We start from the raw sequence: 21,763 nt of genomic DNA on the forward strand, positions 1-21,763 counted from the left end.
TTAACTTTTTCTTATAGTCTGCCAACAAGGATTTGTACTGCTATTTTTCTGATGCTTTGTAGTTTTTGCGCCAGATTCTTTCTTACCTCCTGTAGGCTTGTTTATCTAGTCTTAGAGCTTCAGAGAAACAGGGGCAGAAGGAGTCTTTCTGTTTTTGTTGATCACTGTAACAGGTGTTAATTTCGCAAAGTTGGACTCCAGCCAGGTAGTATATTTTCTAGCTGAGTCCTCTACTTCTAATTCAGGATCTGGTTAGATTTGTACCAACTGGCTTTCCAGTAAACTCAGGTCAAATGTATTCTAAGATCTCCCAGTGGACTTGGTGCTAGAGGTATTAGTAGCATTTGATCGGGGCAGAATATATCTGAATAAAATAGCATGGTGGTCAGACCAGGTTAGAGGGAGAATGGATGGATTGGAAATGGCAGGATTATTAGTGAAAAGACCATCTAAGGTATGTTCCGCTAGATGCGTGGGATATTAAACAAGCTGTTGTAGTCCTACTTCTGATGTAATATCGAGAAGGTCCTGCGAATCTCTATCTGCTGATGTTTCAAGATGGAAGTTTATATCATCTAAAATAGTGAAGAATTTGGATTGAAGACCTAATTCTAATAGTGAGTGGAAATTAGTCAGAAAGCTGCTTCTAGGACCTGGTGGACGATAGGTCAATAATCCTGTTAATGTCTCTTGTTCAAAAGGAGTGATTTTAAAAAGGAGGGCCTCGCAGTCTGAAAAGGCTATTATTAAGCATTGGGAAGTAAGTTCGCTCCTGTGAATTAGTGCAAGCCCCCCACCATTTTTAGTTGTCTATCATGTCTAAACACTTTATACCCATGAGGAACTACGATATTGAAATCAGGATCAGAGGTATCTTCACCCCAGGTTTCCGTCACGAACAAGACCTCCAACTTATTTTCAAGGATAAAGTCAGCAATTTCATATTAATTTTTAATCAGTGACCTAGCATTGATAAGAGCTAGCTGAAGTTCAGTATTCAACAAGCCTGAGTTATCCGAGTTTCTACTGGATTTTTGCTTCATCTGAATTGTCCTAGGAATTTTAGTAAGACACTGAACATTAAGGGTGTTCTGATTTTATCATTGCTTCGCAGGTAAATAGATTACATGACTTACCCCTAGGCCGACATAGCGCGTGTAGGTTTTCCCCCGTGTAACTAAATTTGGGTTTGATTTTAGTGTTAGGGGCCAGCCAGGGGTTCTGGCCCTAGGCCCGGTCCAGGCATGGACGGGCGGAGACAGGCACGTCCGCTCCAGCCTGCACCTAAATACGTGCCTCTGGAGGCTAGAACGCTAACCGGGGTGGAAGTGAGGCCCAGGAAGTGCTGGCTATGACAGGTCTTCTCTCCGCATCAATCGGCGTAAAGCTGCGGCGGACCAGGGAAGCCAGGGGGAGGCGGTAAGTGAACAATGAGGCAGTGTGCAAAATATGCAAATGCGAGCAGCAATTAAATATATTAAAAAGATAAAAATACTAGGAACAATTAAAAAACGTACCTGCGAGCATCTAAAAGCCGGTGGTATGTGAGAAGACGCTCTGGTGGCTTTGCGATCGTAGCTCTATCTAAGCAGCAGTAGGAGACCGCGCTTTCCGATGGTCACCTGAGTACCCACCCCCTTTACTATGTAAAGGGGAATTGATTACCATCACTTTCTGTTTATTGTTTTGTGTGTCTATGAGGCGGAATTTTTCAGAGTGCATTGGGCCTGTGCGGACTTTAATTTGACTACTTTTCTCTTAAACGATGATTGGGCCAGTGTTTTTTCACAGGCATTGCATTGGCACGCTCACCGTGGACGCAGTATAGAACCGTTCTGGCATTTTGTTGAACAGAGACAACTCCAATGTGCCTCTTCAATAAGGAGAGGCGGAACATTTAACTGGCCTATATTCACTTGGTGCAGCCCAGTGTGGGCGTTTTCACAGTTCTGTGTAAATTCCGATAATATCTGAACCTAAAAATAACTTTTTTTCCAACTGCTGCTGCCAAGTTTCTAGCCCATCTCTTCTTTATTACAAAAAGTACATACATTTAATGATTGCTAAAGTAGGCGGGAAGATACTGCAGATTACTGTAAAACATAACTTTTCAGGCACGTGAAGCACATTAAATGAAACATATTAGGTTGATGCTATATAGTTACCAGCAGTATGGTAACTGGCCTGTCCACATTCATACAGATTCGCAAGGCACAAGCTTCACAAACTCTATGAGAAGAGGCAGGTACACATAATGACTACACTTTACCACAGCATTTTAAAAAAGTGTACGGCATTTGAATCATGGCAAGGTCAATATATCTAGCTTAAATGTGCTTGCGCGTGGAAACACAGACATGAACAAATGCGATTTGCATGCACTTGCACATGCACATTAAGTCAATACTTTTCAATTTTAGCAATTACTCTTAACGGTGTGCGTTCACTCGCAGTTTCTATACTTTTAGGGTATGAGACGCTTGACTCTGTATGGTGTGCTAAAAAAGTACACTGCGCAGAGAGTCCAGTGGCAAAAGTATGGGAAAAGTAGGCAAAACTCCCTATGCAGAAAAAAAGTGTAACTTAGTCCATTCTGTGAAGCGTTCTTATGTCCTTGAGCAAGGTTTGCATTATGTAAAACTACCAAACTCACACTCTAATCTCATACCCCAAGCATTGTAGCATTTGAATTCAGAAGGAGATACTCATCCAGTGGCTAAATTGCACAGTGTGTAACTGGAAAATCTGTGATCAATCTTAGCTTACATACATGATCAACTTTTGTGATTTTAGGCAAATCCTATATATCACAAAGCTTCTTTTTGTTTGTAATCACATTTGAGAGCACCTACTAATATGTGAGATCAAACTATGCACTTTACAAAAACCTCTGTTGCGTTTATTTAATAGGTCATAATGTTGTTCCTTCTACCATATGAATATAGGTCACATGTAATGTGCACATAAAAGCTGACTGACCTCCTAGTTCACTATTAGTAGTGTCATCAGGGCAGAGGAAGGAATGTTTCTCAGTTCATATTTAAAAACTCTCACTTAATAAATACTTATCCAACAGTCTGTGGAACTTATGTGAAGCACTTGCTCTTGTTTAAGAAATTCTCTCTGTTGAATTTCAAACAAACCGAATCATAATATACAATGATCTTTGTTGCACGATTGACATGCCAAATAATGTAATGGCTCAAATCCTGCATAGGTTGCTCTTTGAGCCAAAGTCGACCCTTGGTTCAACTCTCTGGGGCCGAATGCGATTCCGGCCGCAAAACGTACCGACCGACACGGGCCCGGAACGGAGACCGACCGACACGGACCGGCGCCGTACGACCCATGCAGTACGGTGCAACGCGTGTGAATTACAACCGACACGTACGGAATACAAGCCGTACGACCGCGCAGTAGGGAAAAGAGTGATTCGCACGGAAACCGGACGCGATTCGCACCGACCGGCACGCACCAGGAATGAACCTTATCCACGCAGTACGATGCAATGCATGTAAAACCAGACCGACTCGCACGGAGCCCAAGCCGCATGACCGACACGCATAGAAAACAGGGACCTGAAGCAATAGAGATCTCCGCGACCGATGCGTATGAAACACAGAAGAAAGTCAGCGTGAAAGACCCGAAGAAGCCCACACGAGCCAACATCAGCGTCCGTCTCGGTCTGAAGAACGTCTCCTTCATGCCTAGAAAACCCAAAGGAAAAAATACAAAAAAGGACCAAACAAGCAATGACAAAGTCAATAAATATCAACAAAACAAAATTGGAACTAAGACACACCCACAACTCCACCTATATAAAGGACACCAATCACTACCATGATCCTTTGCAAATTCAAGGGAACAGCCAGCAGAGAACACCATCAGACAGCAACCACAGACACACTCACAACTCACCCATCACACAACTTTCACACCATTAGCACCTCACCAAAAGCACTCACACATACACCTTGCAAAACTGACACCCACCCTCACTTGCACCCTCACACACACATCACTCACCACCACCACCCATCACCATGCCCCCAAAGAAGAATCCAAAGTTCATAGATAGTGAGTTAGAAGCGCTGGTATACGTGATCATCAGAGTAGAGCCACATTTGTTTGGTACATTGGTCCAAAGGACAACCCATGTCACAGAAAACAAAGATGTGGGCGAGGATCGTGGACAAGGTGAACGCACAAGCACCAATGTTGCGCACAAAGGATGATATCCAGAACAGGTAGTATGACGTGCGCAGGAGGGTCAAGTAACTCATCGAGAAAGATCATGCCTTGAGTCAGCGCACTGGTGGTGGCCCTCCTGCCAAGCCAGTATACTTCAGGTCCTGGGAGGAGAAGGTGCGGGACATCCTACCACCAGAGAGCGTCCATGGTCTATCAGACATACCAGAGCCTGGTGACTACACAACCTATATACTCAATATTGTGTGGCAAGGGGACAGTGAATTCATGCACCGTTAGCAAATCCACAGTAACCAATAAATAATCATCCCAAGATGTGTATGCTAGTCAGACAAACACAATACCTGCCATCTCATAGTGACTTGTAACTGTGTCATGACATGTGCAAACCTAACAACAAATAGAGCAAGGCCGTGGCACAAAGCTAAATAAACACTGTCAGACAGTTTGCCACCACAAACACACTACCTCACAGTGCAGCTGACTGACAGGAAGGAATAGTGTGTATGCAGGTGAAGTGAGTGTATCCAAAAGCATGACGGAGTTTGTAGTCACAGATAATACTCCCCCTCCCAATTGGCCCATCAAGACCTCTCTGAACCATGCCCACATCACAGGGAGTGGAAAATGACTGACAAGATGGCTGACACTGGGTCCTGCTGTGGGGAGCACAAGGCCCTGGTAGGGGTTGTGCACAAATCAGAAGAAGGACACCACTGCCTGACATCCTGAAAGCCAATTTGCATGCCCTCCAATGGAAGCACGTTTCATGGTGGGATGTCTGGCCGGGTGGGAAGGAGGACTGACAGCTCTGACCATACTTACCAGCAAGTGTAGACACACACACCCCTTAACACAAACTCCACACAACTCACCGGGTATAATGCATTTACTCACACTGTAGTGAAATATCACCCAAAGATCCACCGCACTGGGTTCTGCCGTGTGAAGCACAGGGGCTCTCTTTGGACTTGTAGCCAAACAAACACCACACCAGGACTTCTCACTCAGCCATCTTGCCATTGCTGTCACACTCCCTCACAGGGAAGCAGAGTCAAAAGGAAGGAAGTATGGGCATGCTGGGAAGGGGGGTGTAGCCAAAAGCATGATGGGAGTTGCAGTCACAGACATTCCCCACCCACCCACATGGCCCAGCAAGCTCACACTGAACCATGCTCACCTCACAAAGAGTGGGAATGGACTGACAAGATGTCTGACACTGGGCTCTGTTATGGGGAGCTCAAGGCCCTGGTGGGAACTGGGCACCAACAAACACCAGGACTGCACAGTCAGTCATCTTGCCATTGCTGTCACACTCCCTCACAGGGAAGCAGAGTCAAAAGGAAGGAAGTATGGGCATGCTGGGAAGGGGGGTGTAGCCAAAAGCATGATGGGAGTTGCAGTCACAGACATTCCCCACCCACCCACATGGCCCAGCAAGCTCACACTGAACCATGCTCAACTCACAGGAAGTGGGAATGGACTGACAAGATGTCTGACTGTGACACTGGGCTCTGTTGTGGGGAGCACAAGGCCCTGGTGGGAACTGGGCACCAACAAACACCAGGATTGCACTGACTGACATCCTGAAAGTTAACCTGCACCCACTGCAATGGTGGCACGCTTCATGATGGGATAACTGGCCTGGGGGAGAAGGAGGTCCTGACTTGAAAACAATTTACACCGATGCTGGCCATACACACACCTTCTATGCTAAAACACATTGCACACGTGGTACCAGTCACTCACAAAGATAATGACCGGGCAAGATGTCTGACACATGGGCCTAATAAATGATGTGGCTGAAAATCACACATATGCACTGGCCAACACAAACATGGTCGCACACACAGCCATTGCAACCATATGTTCAAACTCACTGTCTGGGGATGCAGTGTCAAGGGGTGCACCCTGGCCTGGCTGTGGAGGTGTGTCTTGCAGATGACAATTGTGGAGATCCATATATAGTACATTGCACAAAACACACATGAACTCACATATTCATCATTGACAGGGGACATCTGACAGTGAATGGAATGAACAACCCAATATAGCTGACACCATAGCATGGTCTCATTCACACTCGGTGCTGTTGTGAGCTGCATTCCACTCCTACATCGTGCTGCAACATATGCATCCTTCACACAACACACCACTCACTGACATAGACACTGTAGACACAAGGTCTAACCTGGACTGCATTGGAGGAGACATGCTACTCACAGCAGCCAAACCGCAACACACACACCACCGGCTCTCACTGTCATGAGCATTGAAAAGCCAGAGTGCTTCCTTGCTCAATCCATGTCACCATGGAGAACATTGACAAGTCAAATCACATATGCACATACAAAACTCAGCACAGACTCATTAACGATGGTGACGTGAAATGAGATGGGAACTAGGAAAACTGTAAAAAAACACTTTCTCCCAAGAGATCACAGGCATACCGGACTGTGACCATGTCGTACCAATACATCAATGTGACACACAAAGACTAGCAAAATCTGCTACCACACATGCCCCAATCTTACAACATAACCTTAGTGGAATTGCACGTATGTCCTTTTTACAGTTCAAATGTGTACAGGGATGACACACCTGTGTCAGCAACATGATGGCCCTTGAGTAGTAATGGCCATGTACAGCCAAATCTATACATGAGCTGGGCATGCACACAATTTGACATGCACATCGAAATGTTTCATGTTGGCTGGGCAATGTGCCACAACAATATCAATCTCTGTCCGTGACAACTTTGGGCAAAGCAGTGTACAGGCACGCATCCTGACGTACAGTTGCAAATGTCATGTATGTGAACCATTGATGCCTGTAGAAACATAACATACATTGTGTGTCTCTTCCAAACACAGGTGGTGCTGGGGACACAGCAGCAAATGAAGAGGAGTCCCTGTCCCAGACTCCCGTCGACCCTAAGCTCTCTGGTGTGGATCAGTCTCTGTCCTCTTCGGATGACGAAGAACAACCTGGCACCTCCAGTGTGAGTCATCATGCAGCACCAGCAGTACAAACATCTGCACCCCCTGTACCCACGCCTCCAGCATCTGGCAACAGACAGGGCACCTCCGCCAACACAGACAGACGAAGGACACAGAATACCGACACCACAGGGACACAGGACCCACAGGAAGCTACGGACAACACCACCAGTAACAACACCCATGGGGGTCCAGTGTCACCTGTGCGTGCCGCCGCAGGTCCTGCCCGTGTGGCTAGGGGTGCTGGGAGGGGTGGTAGGCAGAGGGCGGGGCTTGCAGAGGGGTCTGGACTGCATGATGATCCCCAACTGGCACACATCATAGATGCGTACCAGGATAGCACCGGAGGATTCGGACAGGTAGTGGGGATCCTCAAGGACATTCAACAGGAGCAGGCTGCCCATCATACCCGCATGGAGGCAAAGTGGGATGCACTTACTGCGGTGCATAGTGACATACTCACATGCCTCCGCCAGATAAGCACCAACATGTCCACACCTTCCTGTGTGGCCACAACATTTGTTGCCGCAAGATCTGCCAGTGCCATAGGGAGGGAGAATGACTCTAGCGGAGAGACCTCTGCACCGCAGACGCCTGCACCTGAGGATCCCCCCCGAAGAAGAGGGGTCGTAAGAAGAAGGACAAGTGAGACGCAGATGTCCATGCACATCCCCCAGGGCCTCAAAAGCTGTTCTGGAATTTTTCTTTGTGCACAAACCATTCACCTTGTCGTATCTAACACAACTCGCCTGCATGACATGAAGGGTTCATGTTGGTCCAATGTAGCAGATGACTGTGGACTTTGCTCTTGAAATTTCAGCTACCAACACTTCCAACTCTACTGTGAACTTTTGATTCAAAACCCAATGTACAGCACCCATCTTGTGCACTATCCTCACACGTTTGTAAATAAACTCACCAGTACACTATACTTGCCTCTGTTGTGATTCCATCTTGTTATGTGTCATGGAGATGTTGATCTGCTAAGGAACACAGTGCATGCCAAATACTATAGCAATGTGATCACCGTTATGTGAGTCATGGTGATGTGACACATGTGAGGGAGACACACCACTATGGCACCACAACACATACTCACCATGGCCATGTAACTCATCCCACACAATGATGTTGACCTGAAATACATTGGAATGCACAGACACCACACCTATACACAGTCAGTGGTAACAATCCCACAGGTGAGGTAAGCAAATGTCAGTCAGATGTGGGAAGACAGACAACGCACATAACAAAGCATAGCACTGGTTCATTACACATCAGCAACATGTTTATTCCACAACAGTTGCAAGGTAATTTTATGTGATAGTGGACACACGGTCACAAAGTGTCAGAGAATTGAAGTCCAGGGGTGTGTGGTACGTCACTTGATGGGAATTGACAACTTCCACTCTGGGGTTGGATTCTGGTTGTTGGGGGTCAGTGTTGACCAAACAACAGGCAAAGTACCCTGGGAAGGACAGACGCAAGATACAGTCAAAAGCATAGCAGAACAGGAGAGAAATGCAATTCACATGCACAAAACATGTCTAAAGAAACCTACACAGAAACAAGTTAGCAGTTTGACCCTATTGTGGAGTACAGACCACCTGAAAGGACACATAACTGCATGCATCCAGTCAAGTAGCACACAGACACACTCAAACAGCAACAGAGCAGCCCCAACACATTTCAGGCTAACTCAATTCATTGACATAACAACCCTGTAAACTCACATTCAGGTGAAGAAGTTGTTGATGAGCTGTGTGCGGACATCACCCTCATCATCATCATCACTGGCATCGTGGCCCAGGCCTCCACAGGTGGCGGATGTAGATCATCATCATACTGGATGAGAGGTAACTTCTTCCACACTGCCATGTTGTGTAGCATGCAGCATACAAGGATAATTTTGCACACCTTTGCAGGGTCATATGGGAGGGCCCCTCCGGTCTTGTCCAGGCAGTGGAAGCAGCTTTTCAGGAGACCAAAGGTCCACTCAATCACCCTCCTGGTCTGACCATGTGTCTCATTGTAGCGCATCTCGGCTGATGTCACAGGGTTCCTGAGGGGTGTCAGCAACCACAGCATGTTGGGGTATCCGGAGTCACCGACATACAAACAATTTAACAATTAGCTGAGTTTTTAAAGAGGGTGGAATACAACATTGCCAAACACACAATGGTAAACAGTCAGTACACACCGAAAAGCCAGGCACGGTGGTTTGGCATCTGTGACATCAGCGTTGCAATGTGACTACTCCTCATGATGTAGGCATTGTGCGCAGAACCGGGGAAACGTGCATACACATGTGTGATACACATGTCTGCAAGACATACCATCAGAGCATTGATGGAGTGGAAATGTTTCCTGTTCCGGTATGCCTGCTCATGTGCCCTTGGTGGTACCAGGGCCACATTTGAACCATCAATAGATCCAATGACATTCGGCATCCTCCCCAGTGTATAAAAAGCATCCTTTATGTCAGTGAGTTGACCTGGGCTAGAAAACTTGATGTACAGGTCAAGGAAATGCAACATCCCCTCCAAGATATCGCGTAGCACACGACTGAACATAGTTTGCGACATACCACCAGCAATAGCCACAGTGTACTGGAAGGTACCAGTAGCAAAGAAGTGCAGGGCTGCCATCACCTTCACCTCTGGGGTTAGTGCTGTAGCGCATGTCCGGCCAGGTAGCAGATGTGGCACCAACTGCTCTGCCAACTCCTCAATCACTGGCCTGGTGAAGCAGTACCGTCGGATGCAGTCGTGTTCCTGCATGCTTTCAAGGTCTGGGAATGGTCTATGGACAGCTGGTGCCCTGCAGTACAGAGATGAACAAAGAAAGTTTGTTGATTCATCCACCCATGTGGCTATGACCAAGCAAAATATCACATGATACATCATGACAATACACAATGTACTGAGGTGTGTATTGTTGGGTATGGACACATATGTCACCTACATGCCCATCACCTCACATCTCAAGTCCACATGTATACATAAGTTCCATGTAGTGCAATGTCCAATCTTTGGGCTGTGTCACAGTACCTATGTACTGCTGTCACGTTACAAACACACACCACAGTGACAAGTGAGGCATGATGTCTCCCAGGCATCACAGCTCTTTGACATGCAGATACCCAGGGTCCCTGTATTGCCACATGGATAATGGTATGACATGGCGTATCATGTACACACCACAAAGCAACCGTGAGTCCCACAGGTATTGGCCACCGTTGTCTCTGCAGGCCCTACATGGACGTCTCGTAGACACACACACAACATCAATGTTGATGCACAAACCACATGGATGTGGAGACTGTCTCCCATTGGGCATATTTGATCAGACACATATGAGACACAACATGCACACAGACTGTGGGTGTACATCAGAATTGTGGCTATAGGTCTCACTGTGACGTACATACCATCACACCCAGGACTCAGGGCATATATGACATGTCCTAAACATATCCAACCTGCAACTGTGTCCATGACACATGCCCATAACTAAACAGTTGCACATCACAGTGGTAATGTGCACAACACATAAAGGATTCTGTCCCCATGAACACGTGCACAGCCTGGGTGCACAAAAGTGCCACACAACAAACCAAATGTTGCCCCCCCAAAACACACAGGTCATGCAGCCTTACAAGCCATGGGACACAGTGTGGCGCATGCTGTAGTGTGGTAGGTGTGCACCTGAGTCCCTGGCAAGTAATTGTGTGTGGAAGCCATCAAAAAGTCACACCAATGTAAACCGACCAGGGTGACTTCTACAGAGACGCATTGCACAGTTCAGGACTGAGCCGTGTGTACGCTTAGTCATTGACTGCAATGGGAACCGATGCGGGTGACTATCATGCGTACGCATTGCACAGTTCAGGAGCGAGCCGTGTGTACGCTTAGCCATTGACTGCAATGAGAACCGATGCGGGTGACTATCATGCGTACGCGTTGCACAGTTCAGGACCGAGCCGTGCGTATGCTTAGCCAATGACTGCAATGAGAACCGATGCGGGTGACTATCATGCGTACGTGTTGCACAGTTCAGGACCGAGCCGTGCGTATGCTTAGCCAATGACTGCAATGAGAACCGATGCGGGTGACTATCATGTGTATGCATTGCACAGTTCAGGACCGAGCCGTGCGTATGCTTAGCTAATGACTGCAATGAAAACCGATGCGGGTGACTATCATGTGTATGCATTGCACAGTTCAGGACCGAGCCATGTGTATGCTTAGCCATTGACTGCAATGAGAACTGATGCGGGTGACTATCATGCGTACGCATCATGCAGGCATGGACCGAGCCCTGCGCATGCCTTGGCCATTGAATTGTATGGAGACGGGTGCGTGTCGATTTTCAAACTACGCGTTGTACAGTTAGTTGACCGAGCCGTGCGCACCCATTGGCTCTGGACTGTCATGGAGACGGATGCGGATTCAAAACTTGTACGAGTTATGCGCTGGAAATTCAGTTGGATGCCTACAACAATGTTGCAATTTCAACGGTTTTATGAAGGTGAAGATTTGAACGATGCGGAAGATGTGTACGAGTCGTACAATTCCATGGATTGGCCAGATTCATAGAATACAACCGTGTTGGACCTATCACTTGGGACACATGGCACACATTCTGCCTTTGCAGCACAGATATAAGGCATACTGGCCCCCAGGGAGCTCACTTGCCTGCACTACATGCTACTGGACCACATCTCTGCTACCACTGCTGCTGTCTCTGCATCCTCTGGCTACTGCTATGGCATGTACTCTGGAGAGGGCAACAGCTTTCACTGAGGAGGAGAACCAGGCCCTGCTGGACGGGCTCCTTCCACAGTATAGCAAGCTGTATGGGAAACCAGGAGAGCAGGTGAGTGTGCAGTCCACTGCCTTCCTAATTGTGCATGTTGTCTGACTAGCAGTACTCACAGTGTGTAAACCAGTGGCAAGTAGGTACATGTAATGAAAAGGTGTTCTGCAGCAAAAGTGCATTTGTGCAAGCGTCAACTTCCCAGGCAATGTTAACATGTCAGACATGCAGGGCATTTGTGCATTTCCATGGGTGCACTACCTGTGTAACTCATTTTCCTTTGTGATGACGACATGTATAACCAACTGTGTGCAGCACAAATATGGAGCATGCGTGTTAATGGACTTTTAACTTTGTCATCCTCACAAGTGGATACCCAACAGAAGTAGAAGATATGGCTGACCATCGCCCGGGCAGTTCGACCAGTGGGGGTCTACAAGTGCTGGATCCACAACTGCCAGAAGAAGTGGCAGGACCTTCGGGGCTGGACCCGGAGGATCGCAAGGGTCCAGCTGAAGCTGTCGCCTCCTCGCAGGAGGGGCAGACACTGGACCCTGACCCCTCACATGCTCAGGATTCTGGCGGTGGTCTTCCTGGACCTGGATGGGCAGCTGAAGGCCAGACAGCAGCAAGGAGGGGGTAAGTCCATGCCTAATCTGTGTACTATGTCTGACATGCTATTTGCAGCCTTTTGGCCTGGTCACACTTCCACATTACGTAGGTCTTGTAGACCAGGACTCATGTCCCTCAATTGTGTGATGCACCCTCCTCATCTGATCCACAGGTGTGGACCCTACAGTCTGTGGCTTGTGTCACTAGGGCACTGTGTCCCTGCAGTCAGCTATGTTTCAGGTTCCAGATAGCATCTGTTACCGTGACTCTGTTGTGGGTTTCATGGGTGGGTCAATTGTTTACACAATGCCTGAGATCTGGCATGTGATCTGTGTGTGCCCTTGATATGTGTTTCAATTGCTGGTCTGACTCGCCACATGTGCCTGGGGTATTTCAAACACACCCATACAGCAGGGGACTCCAAATTTTGGGCCTCAGGAGTATGTATATCAAGTGTGTCACACTTGCTTAGCCACCTGACTACTGTCCAGGGCTATACACTGTTTCACGTGGACCTGAGCAGTCATGCCTACTCAAGGGCATTTAGAAACTGTAATCCCACTCCTGTGTATCAACTTACAGGTTGTGCTTAGTGACATGTGCCTTCAGGTGTCTGCATCTGTGTCATTGTGATGTGGCTTCCTTTGCAGGACAACTGGGGTGTTTATGAGTTTGAGGGTCTGCAGGACATCTGAGATATGACTATAAGAGACAAGTCCTGTGTGAGATATAGGTGTGTGATCACTTGACAGTGCACAATGGTGTATGTAACTGTGCACTTCATGCAGCTGTGTTTCATGCACAGCAGACTGTGATGTGCTAATGTACAGGGAGTTGTGTTCACAGAGACTCATATGTCTGTTTTGTATGATGTGGGGTCTTCTGGGTCCGGGATATGTTGTTTGCAGGGGATGGACAAGTGCACTTGTCAGCTGCAGAGTTTGCTTTACCCATGAGCTATGATTGTAACACAGTGCATACTGTTGTTGTCTGGATGCCCTGCCCCTGTGACAGGAAACAGTGTTGACTGACTCTCCAAGCATTCCAGTGCCATGGCATTTAACTTGCTATGAGTGATCCTGCATTGTGTTCAAATGTGCTCCATGCACCCAATTGTGGCATTGACTATCAGGACATGAGAGCATCATAGTGTGTGTTGCTGGGATGCATCACAAGCATGTGAGACGAGACTCTGCCCATTCCTTCATCCTGACAACTGTACTGAGTCAGTGGCAAGAGATGTGATGTATGTATAGTGACATGCTCCTACATGTTCACTTGCATGTCCAACAAATGTGTAGGTGTTGCATGTCGGCACATTGGGGTATTAGCATCCAACATGCAGCAGACATATGGGTGCAAGTCCAGGAGGGATATGAGTGCCATGGTTGATGGTGAGACTGACAACTGGCTTTTTCTAAACAGTGTGAGCACTTTGAGCAGTGTTCACCTGATGATGCCAGGGCTTGCCCTTTGATGTGATGTACTCACTGTGGTGTGTGCTGTCAGTGCAGATGACTGATGTTGTTCTCTTTTTTCCTAATTCTATCCAGATACATCCACGCCCACAAGAGGGGACAGCTCCACAGACCAGGAGGAGCCACAGAGCCTGACTGGGACAGAAGGCGAGGAGTCGGAGGGACCCAGTGGCACGGAGGGCGAGTGGAATCACATCGAGGAGTCCTCAGCACCATTCACCCCAGCTGAGGGCCACAGCAGCTCGGAGGATGACTCCCTTGTGGAGGCGGGTGTCAGCAGCCACTAAACCCCAGCTAATGAGGCTGTCCCCGCCACCGCCCCACCACCACCATCACCACCCTCCCACCTGCTTGTTGTAAATTGCAACTTCGATGTGATTAAGCATTTACTAAAGACATGAATTCTCCTCCCTTACACATGTTCCTTTTGTTATGTTGACTGAAGTCTGGACTCCATTTTGTATTGTCATGTCTCCACGTGCTCGACACGAGGAGAGTCTTATCTCTGTGTTAGTTGCTCTTGTAATCTGCCTAGTAACAGTCTATAAATAGCTCCTTTTGTCCGTCTGGCGCATGCCCAGGCTTGACCACATCTGTTATCAGTTAGCCTTGCTTGACCATGTTTTCGCGGGCTCAAGGAGTGTGTTAGCTCCGCCCACATATTGATTCAGTATCGAAAATGACCATAAATGGTAATGTTCTTTGGCCTCATGTTGTATCCACCCACTTATGAGCCCCTCTATTGTGTATAAAAGGGGACCATGTACGCAAGTTCTTTGTGCTACTCTATGCAATACTGAAGAGTGTTGTGTGGATTGTAGGACCACCCTTAAGGGTTAATAAATGCTGTCTTTGTACTTTGCAGTTTCCGTGCCAACTTCCTTATAGATTCCATTACAGGAGAGCGAACCCTTGTGTCCTGCGGGCCTAGCTGGGGCCTGTATTCATCAATTGGCGCCCGTCACATGGGGCTCATCGGCGACTCGGATGCTCGAAGGACTGGTCGCGACGAAGGTGAGGAATTTGGCCGGGGACGTGATCACTGCCAGCGGCGTCTTAGCCCTGGCATTCCGAGGTTTTTCTTCCTTCCCTTCCGAGCTGACCGTCTGGGTGGCGCCGGTCCTCGACTAAGACCTCTTCTGTCGGTCTTGCCGTGAAAGCCGTTTGGGCGATTTTGGAGCTTGGCAGTTGGAATCTGGACTCTTGATTGGTAAGAACCGGTGTACGGTACTTGCTCCGAGTTTTTGAAGCCTGGTCCGGCTATTTGAGTTTGATTTGTGATGACTAGTCATGTTTTGTATTTGTTATTGTGAACATATATGCGTTGCAACACATATAGGCAGGTAATGTGGAGAGATTGCTCCGGAGCTGTGTAACTTTGAACGGCGCAACGATTAAGTGCCATTTTCTTTCTAATATTGCATATTTTGCATTATTTCTGAGCATGCCTGCTTTTAGCGCACTCCGTAAGTGGTGTTGCTGCTTTGGAAACCGGGTGAACCTCGAGGAATCTGCTCCAGCTCCCCCAGAGGGGACTCCTAATAGGGATATGTATGTGAAGCATGGTCTTTCTTCCATAATGTACAGCACAGTATGGAGGAAATATACTAAAAAAGACCCTGAGTTACGATGGCCTTTGTATGGATCGTTTGATATACGTAAGATTGAGTATGTGGAACAGTGTCTGTGTAAGCGGCGTGCTCGTCAGGATATGTTTGAGTGTGTGCGGTTGTGGGTGAAGGAGGTGCGTGAGCGAGAGAAGCGTGAGAAAGCGCTGTTTGATAAAGAACAACGGAAGAATGATCATGTGCGAGCACAGGAAGCGAAGCGTCGGGAGGAAAGAGAACAGACGGAGAGACAAGAGAAAGAGCGTAGGCTACAAGTCTCGGGTCAATATGCTGTTCGGCAGCCACTTTATCCTGTCCTTAATAATCTTGATGATGATTTTTATTTACTAGATCGCTCTCCGCCCCCTTATGTTGGCGCATCTGCTCCGAGGCCACAAGATTCTGTCCCGGGTCCGGGTAAGGTAGATACGCGGTCCATGCTATCGGCTGAGCAAATGGCCGAGCTTCGGCAAATTTCCTTCCGTGCACTTAAGGGCAAGGTGTCCGTGGATGAATTATTCCATACTTGGGGGCCGTGGCAGGATAGAGAGAAATTGTATTTTCTGGGTCATTTCGCTGAGGAAGTGATTGCTGCCTTCCGGAAATATTCTAGTGTCTTTGAGCCTGAAGAAGTGACATCGGATGCTAAAGCATTGCATAATGGTGTTTTCTCTTCCTCTAAGGCTCCTGATACAGCTCGGCGGCTGTTCGCCTTGCGGGATTCGGTGCTGGCCCTTAAAGAAAAAGCGCGCCAACGAACAGGGGAGGAGAAGCAGTTGGATTCGTGTACAGCAGAAGGCCACTCATCCACCTCCCAGTCAGATAAGGATGGCATAGTGCATGTTAAACCAATGCGAGAGGCGGCGCCTTTGTATGTTCCTCCTAAAGGAGCGGGGACTAGCTCGGACATTACCTCCGCCGATGCTAAGGGATATTTTGTGTATAATTGGGTTTATACTCCATGGCATAGAGCTGATGTTATGGCATTAAAGAATGCGTTGCCTGACCCCCGCAAGAATCCAGCGGCCTTCTACGAAGAAGTCGAGGGGGCCTTGAATTCTTGCGTTATGACCTTAGCAGATATAGACCTGTTCTTTGGCCTTATTCTACCACCGGATATGTGGCGATCTGTCCGAAAGGTAGATGACATAGTTGCCTTTAAGGCTCGGTGGTCTGACCTTGAGGATGAAGATAGGGAACGGAAGCCCGCGCAGAAACCACCCCAGAGTATTTTAGATCTCCCTGCTGCTATTCTGGCTAAGCTGAAGACAATTATCCCCCCTAAAAAGATTGACTGGAATATGTTAGCTTCATGTAAACAGAAAGTTGACGAGTCAGTTGCGGACTTCTTTACGCGTTTTGAGGAGACGTTTCATGATTTTAGTGGCCAGTCGCTTACTGATGATACGGGTCGCCACCTTTTTGCGGATAAATATGTAGCTAATCTGCTGCCGGCAGTTGCGGCCCGTTTGAAAGCGAGCGAGAGTTCTTGGTCTTCCGCAACCCCGACGGCCCTCCTGACTATCGCTCAGTATTATGAGCGTCAGGAGCAAGAAGCAAAGGGCCAGGAGGAAAAGAAATCGAAAGATCTAAAAACAAAGGTGATGTTGGCACAAGTATATGGCCCGCCCCGACGGGGTAGTAATAGAGGTAGGGGAGGATCTTATGGTCCTCCCTCGGGCCGATCTGATTTGAATAGGAACCAATGTGCGTATTGTAAGCAATCGGGTCATTGGGTTAGGGACTGCCCGGTGTTGCATGCTTCGCGTCAGGGGCATACTCAGGGTGGCCCGCGAGGTAGAGGGGGTTTCTCGAACTTTAGAGGGAATTCTAACGAACAGGCTCGTTTTGACTCTGCTGGGCAGCACCGAGATAGATCGAATGTTTTCGATCGCCAGCATCAGTATCAAGTGTCGGGGATTGACCGATCGGGGTACCATGATTCTCAGCATGCATAGGAATGCGTTGGATGGGGGTTAGAATCAGTTGAGGTGCCGGTCGATCAGAAGGGTCCTTATGTATCGGCTGAGGTTTTGGGCTCTACTGATCAGTTCCTAGTGGATACAGGAGCGACACGTAGTGCGCTGTCTAAGCAATTGGTTCCGGGGGCTCCCCCATCCGGCTTAATGGTCACATCTGTAGGGTTTGACGGTACACTCTCCCGAAGCCCTCTTTCGCAGCCCCTCATGTTTAAGGTTGATTCTTTTTCTGCACCCTGTCCGTTTCTGCTTGCCCCGTACACACCGGACAACATTATGGGCCTTGATATGTTAAAGCATTTTAGGGCTACGATCCGCTGCTCCCCTGCTGGTGTGCGGGTAATATTGAATGACAATTACCCCCGATCTGAACGGATGTGTGCGATGTCAGAGGATGCGCTGTTAGCTACCCTCCCTCGTGCTTTGTGGGCAACTTCGGATACTGATGTGGGACAAATGGTGATTCCACCGGTCCACATTAGTGTCCAGGAGGGGGCGGTGTTACCACGCCTCCCACAGTACCGTATTTCCCAGGAGGGCGAGGAGGCTCTCATACAGATAGTGCAGGATTTGATTGCGGTAGGGGTAGTGGAGGAAGTTCCCTACAATATCTGTAACAGTCCGATTCTTCCCATACTGAAAAAGGATACGGATGCCAGAGTTTATCGGTTTATAATTGATTTGAGAGAAGTAAACAAGATCGTGATACCTCAGTACCCAGTGGTTTCCGATATCACGACGTTGCTTACTTTAGTCCCGCCTACGGCGACTATGTTCTCAGTGATCGATTTGAAGAATGCCTTCTTTTCCATTCCCATTCACCCTGATAGCCGATATCTTTTCGGGTTTACATTAAATAATAGATCTTATCGTTTTTGTAGGATCCCCCAGGGCTACACAGAAAGCCCTAGCATTTACAGTCAGGCTTTGAAAAGACAATTGGATTCCTTTGTTCTGCTCGAGGGGGTCGCCCTCATTCAATATGTCGATGACATCTTGCTGGCGGCTGACACCCTGGAGTTGTGTGAGAAAAGTACGTTATCCTTACTTTCCTTTTTAGCATCCCACAATCATAAGGTATCTAGGAAGAAATTGCAATTCTGTAGACCAAAGGTGACTTATTTGGGTCACCTTTTGTCTAAGGAGGGGCGTGCACTCACACCGGATCGTATCCAAGTAATTTTGGACACACCGAGACCGTCCACGCAGAAGGATGTGCGTGCATTTTTGGGTCTTGTTTCTTTTTGTAGACAGTGGATATTGGGGTTTTCACATATAGCTAAGCCATTGTTAGCCCTCTTGACAAAGGACACGCCTATCCCAATCCCTTGGTCAGATGAGTGTGATACTGCTTTTCAGCAACTACGACAGGCCCTTTGTTCAGCACCAGTGTTAGGGACCCCTGATTATGCAAAACCCTTTTCGTTGTATGTGCATGAGAAAGATGGATGTGCATTATCAGTTTTAGTGCAGATGCACGGCGATAAGCAGCGCCCTTGTGCATATTTTTCGGCTGTACTTGATCCTGTCGCCTGAGCGTTACCAGGGTGTTTTCGCTCGGTTGCGGCAACAGCTGTGTCAATACGCCAAAGTGAGGGAATTGTGTTATCTCATAAGCTGTTGGTATTAGTCCCCCATGCTGTCGATGCCCTGCTTAATCAGACGAAGACGCAGCATCTGACCAGTGCCCGCTTAACGGGATATGAGTTGACGCTTTTGGCTCCTCATATTACGTTGAAAAGGTGCGTAACGTTAAACCCGGCAACGTTGTTGCCATACCCCGAAACCCAGCCTGAGGCGCGGAAAGCACATGATTGTATTCTCGTGACTGAGGAACAAACAAAGGGTCGTATTGATCTCCAGGATACGCCCTTTCCAGATGTAGATGGAGAACTGTGGGTGGACGGATCATGCCTGAAGCTACCAGATGGTACGACTTCAGCAGCGTATGCAATTACCACATTACAAACGATAGTGGAGACAGCACGCATACCACAGAAATCAGCTCAAGCAGCGGAACTGATAGCATTAACACGAGCATGTGAGCTCAGTACAGGATTATGTGTGAATGTTTATACAGATAGCCGCTATGCCTTCGGAGTAGCGCATGACTTCGGCCTACTCTGGAAGGAGAGAGGGTTTTTAACGTCACATGGAGTACAGATAATGCATGGAGAGTTAGTTCACAATCTTTTAACTGCATTGGCATACCCAGAGAAAATTGCCATCGTTAAGTGTAGCGCCCATAGGAAAGTAGTTGATAAAGTTGGAGAAGGGAATGCGTTAGCAGATCGAGTAGCACGGGAGACTGCGATGCAGCCCGGTACTACTGCCATGTATGTAGTAAAGTCACAGGTGGAAAGATGGCATGATGCGAAGGAGGAAGTGCGAGAAATGCAGAGGACCGCTTCTGACAAAGAGCGGGAACAATGGGCCAGCGAGGGAGAACTGGATGACGAGGGCTGCTGGAGAAATAAGCAGATGGATAGATGGAAATTACCCACGGCCTTTGTACAACCTATGGTTCAGATGGCACATGGGCTAGCACATGTTGGAGCTTCCGCAATTGTGAAATTGCTTACCCAAGTCTGGGAGCATCCAGAGATTGCTAGCACAGCAAAGAGGGTGGTGCAGACCTGTATGATCTGCTTGAGGTATAACCCAGGAAAGGGTACTCGAACTCCAGCAGGAGGATTCGTGACACCCACTGCACCCTTCGAGGTTTTGCAGATGGATTACATCCAGCTTGAGCGCTGTAACAATTTGAAGTATGTTCTAGTAGTGGTTTGCGCCTTCAGTAAATGGGTTGAAGCGTACCCTACGAAAGACAATACTGCAATGACTACTGCGAAGTTGCTGCTGAAAGAGTTCTTCCCCCGATATGGCGTTTGTAGACTTCTGTGGAGTGATAATGGGCCTCACTTTGTAGCGGATGTTATAAAGTACGTCTTGAAGGGCCTGGGCATCACCCAGAAGTTTCATGCGGTATTCCACCCTCAGTCTGCAGGACTAGTCGAGAAGTATAATGGTACACTGAAGCTCAAGATCGCTAAAATTCAAGCTTCGACGTCTTTGACTTGGCCAGATGCTCTACCGCTGGCGTTATTGTCAATTAGATCGGTACCACACTCTCGAACTGGCCTTACACCTTACGAGATTGTCTTTGGACGCCCAATGAATATTTGGGGTCCACCAAAACCTAAAGCTGTGTATGATGTACCTTGTGTAATGATGAACGATTATCTGGCACAGTTAACGGATAACTTGGTTTCTATTCATCAACAGGTCCGAGAGGCGCTCCCTGATCGGTCCACCGGTGAAGGGCATGGTCTCCGACCTGGCGACCACGCAATGGTGAAAATCTTCGACAGAACAAACAGTTTGGAACCGAGATGGGTGGGTCCTGAGCAGGTCCTCCTCGCAACGAGGACGGCTGTGCGGGTCTCCAACAGAAAGAATTGGATCCATTCCCTGCACTGTAGGAAGGTGCCGCCCGGATTGGTGGAACCTGCCGTGCTGACCGATCAACGAGAAATCTTGGCTGCAGAGACAGGCCGTGCTGCGGAGCCAAACGCTACTGAGGAGCTCTTTCCGGACCACGCGACTCCTGGAGGAAGGCGATATCATCTTCGACCAAGGAAGTGAGTTCTCCAGTACCGGGACATACTGTCAGAACGGCCCTTGGGTTAGTGAAACGGAGAGCCGATGAGGCAAGGGGGGGGGATCAGCCCTGCATTAGTGTAGCGACACCCGTCTTGGCCCGCTGGTGAAGAAATCGACCGCTGCCCAAGGGGAAGAGTTCTGACAGACTTTTAGTTTCAGGAAGATATTGGGTTTTTATTTTTTATTTTTGACATGGAGAAAAAGAAAATCCTTTGTGCATCAGGGTTCGTGTTGACAGTAGCTATTGTTGGGATAACCACATGGTTTGTGGAGGATGTAACTCCCGCTCGGAAAATACTTGTGTTGACAACTCCGGTGCCTGAGGAGCACTACTTTTATACATTACCGTATCAAGAGTTGAAGCATCGACAGTCTTACTTGAATAACACTTTCATCCA

This window comes from Triturus cristatus, chromosome 2_2, assembly GCF_964204655.1.
Source record: "Triturus cristatus chromosome 2_2, aTriCri1.1, whole genome shotgun sequence".
In the NCBI taxonomy this organism is placed as follows: domain Eukaryota; kingdom Metazoa; phylum Chordata; class Amphibia; order Caudata; family Salamandridae; genus Triturus; species Triturus cristatus.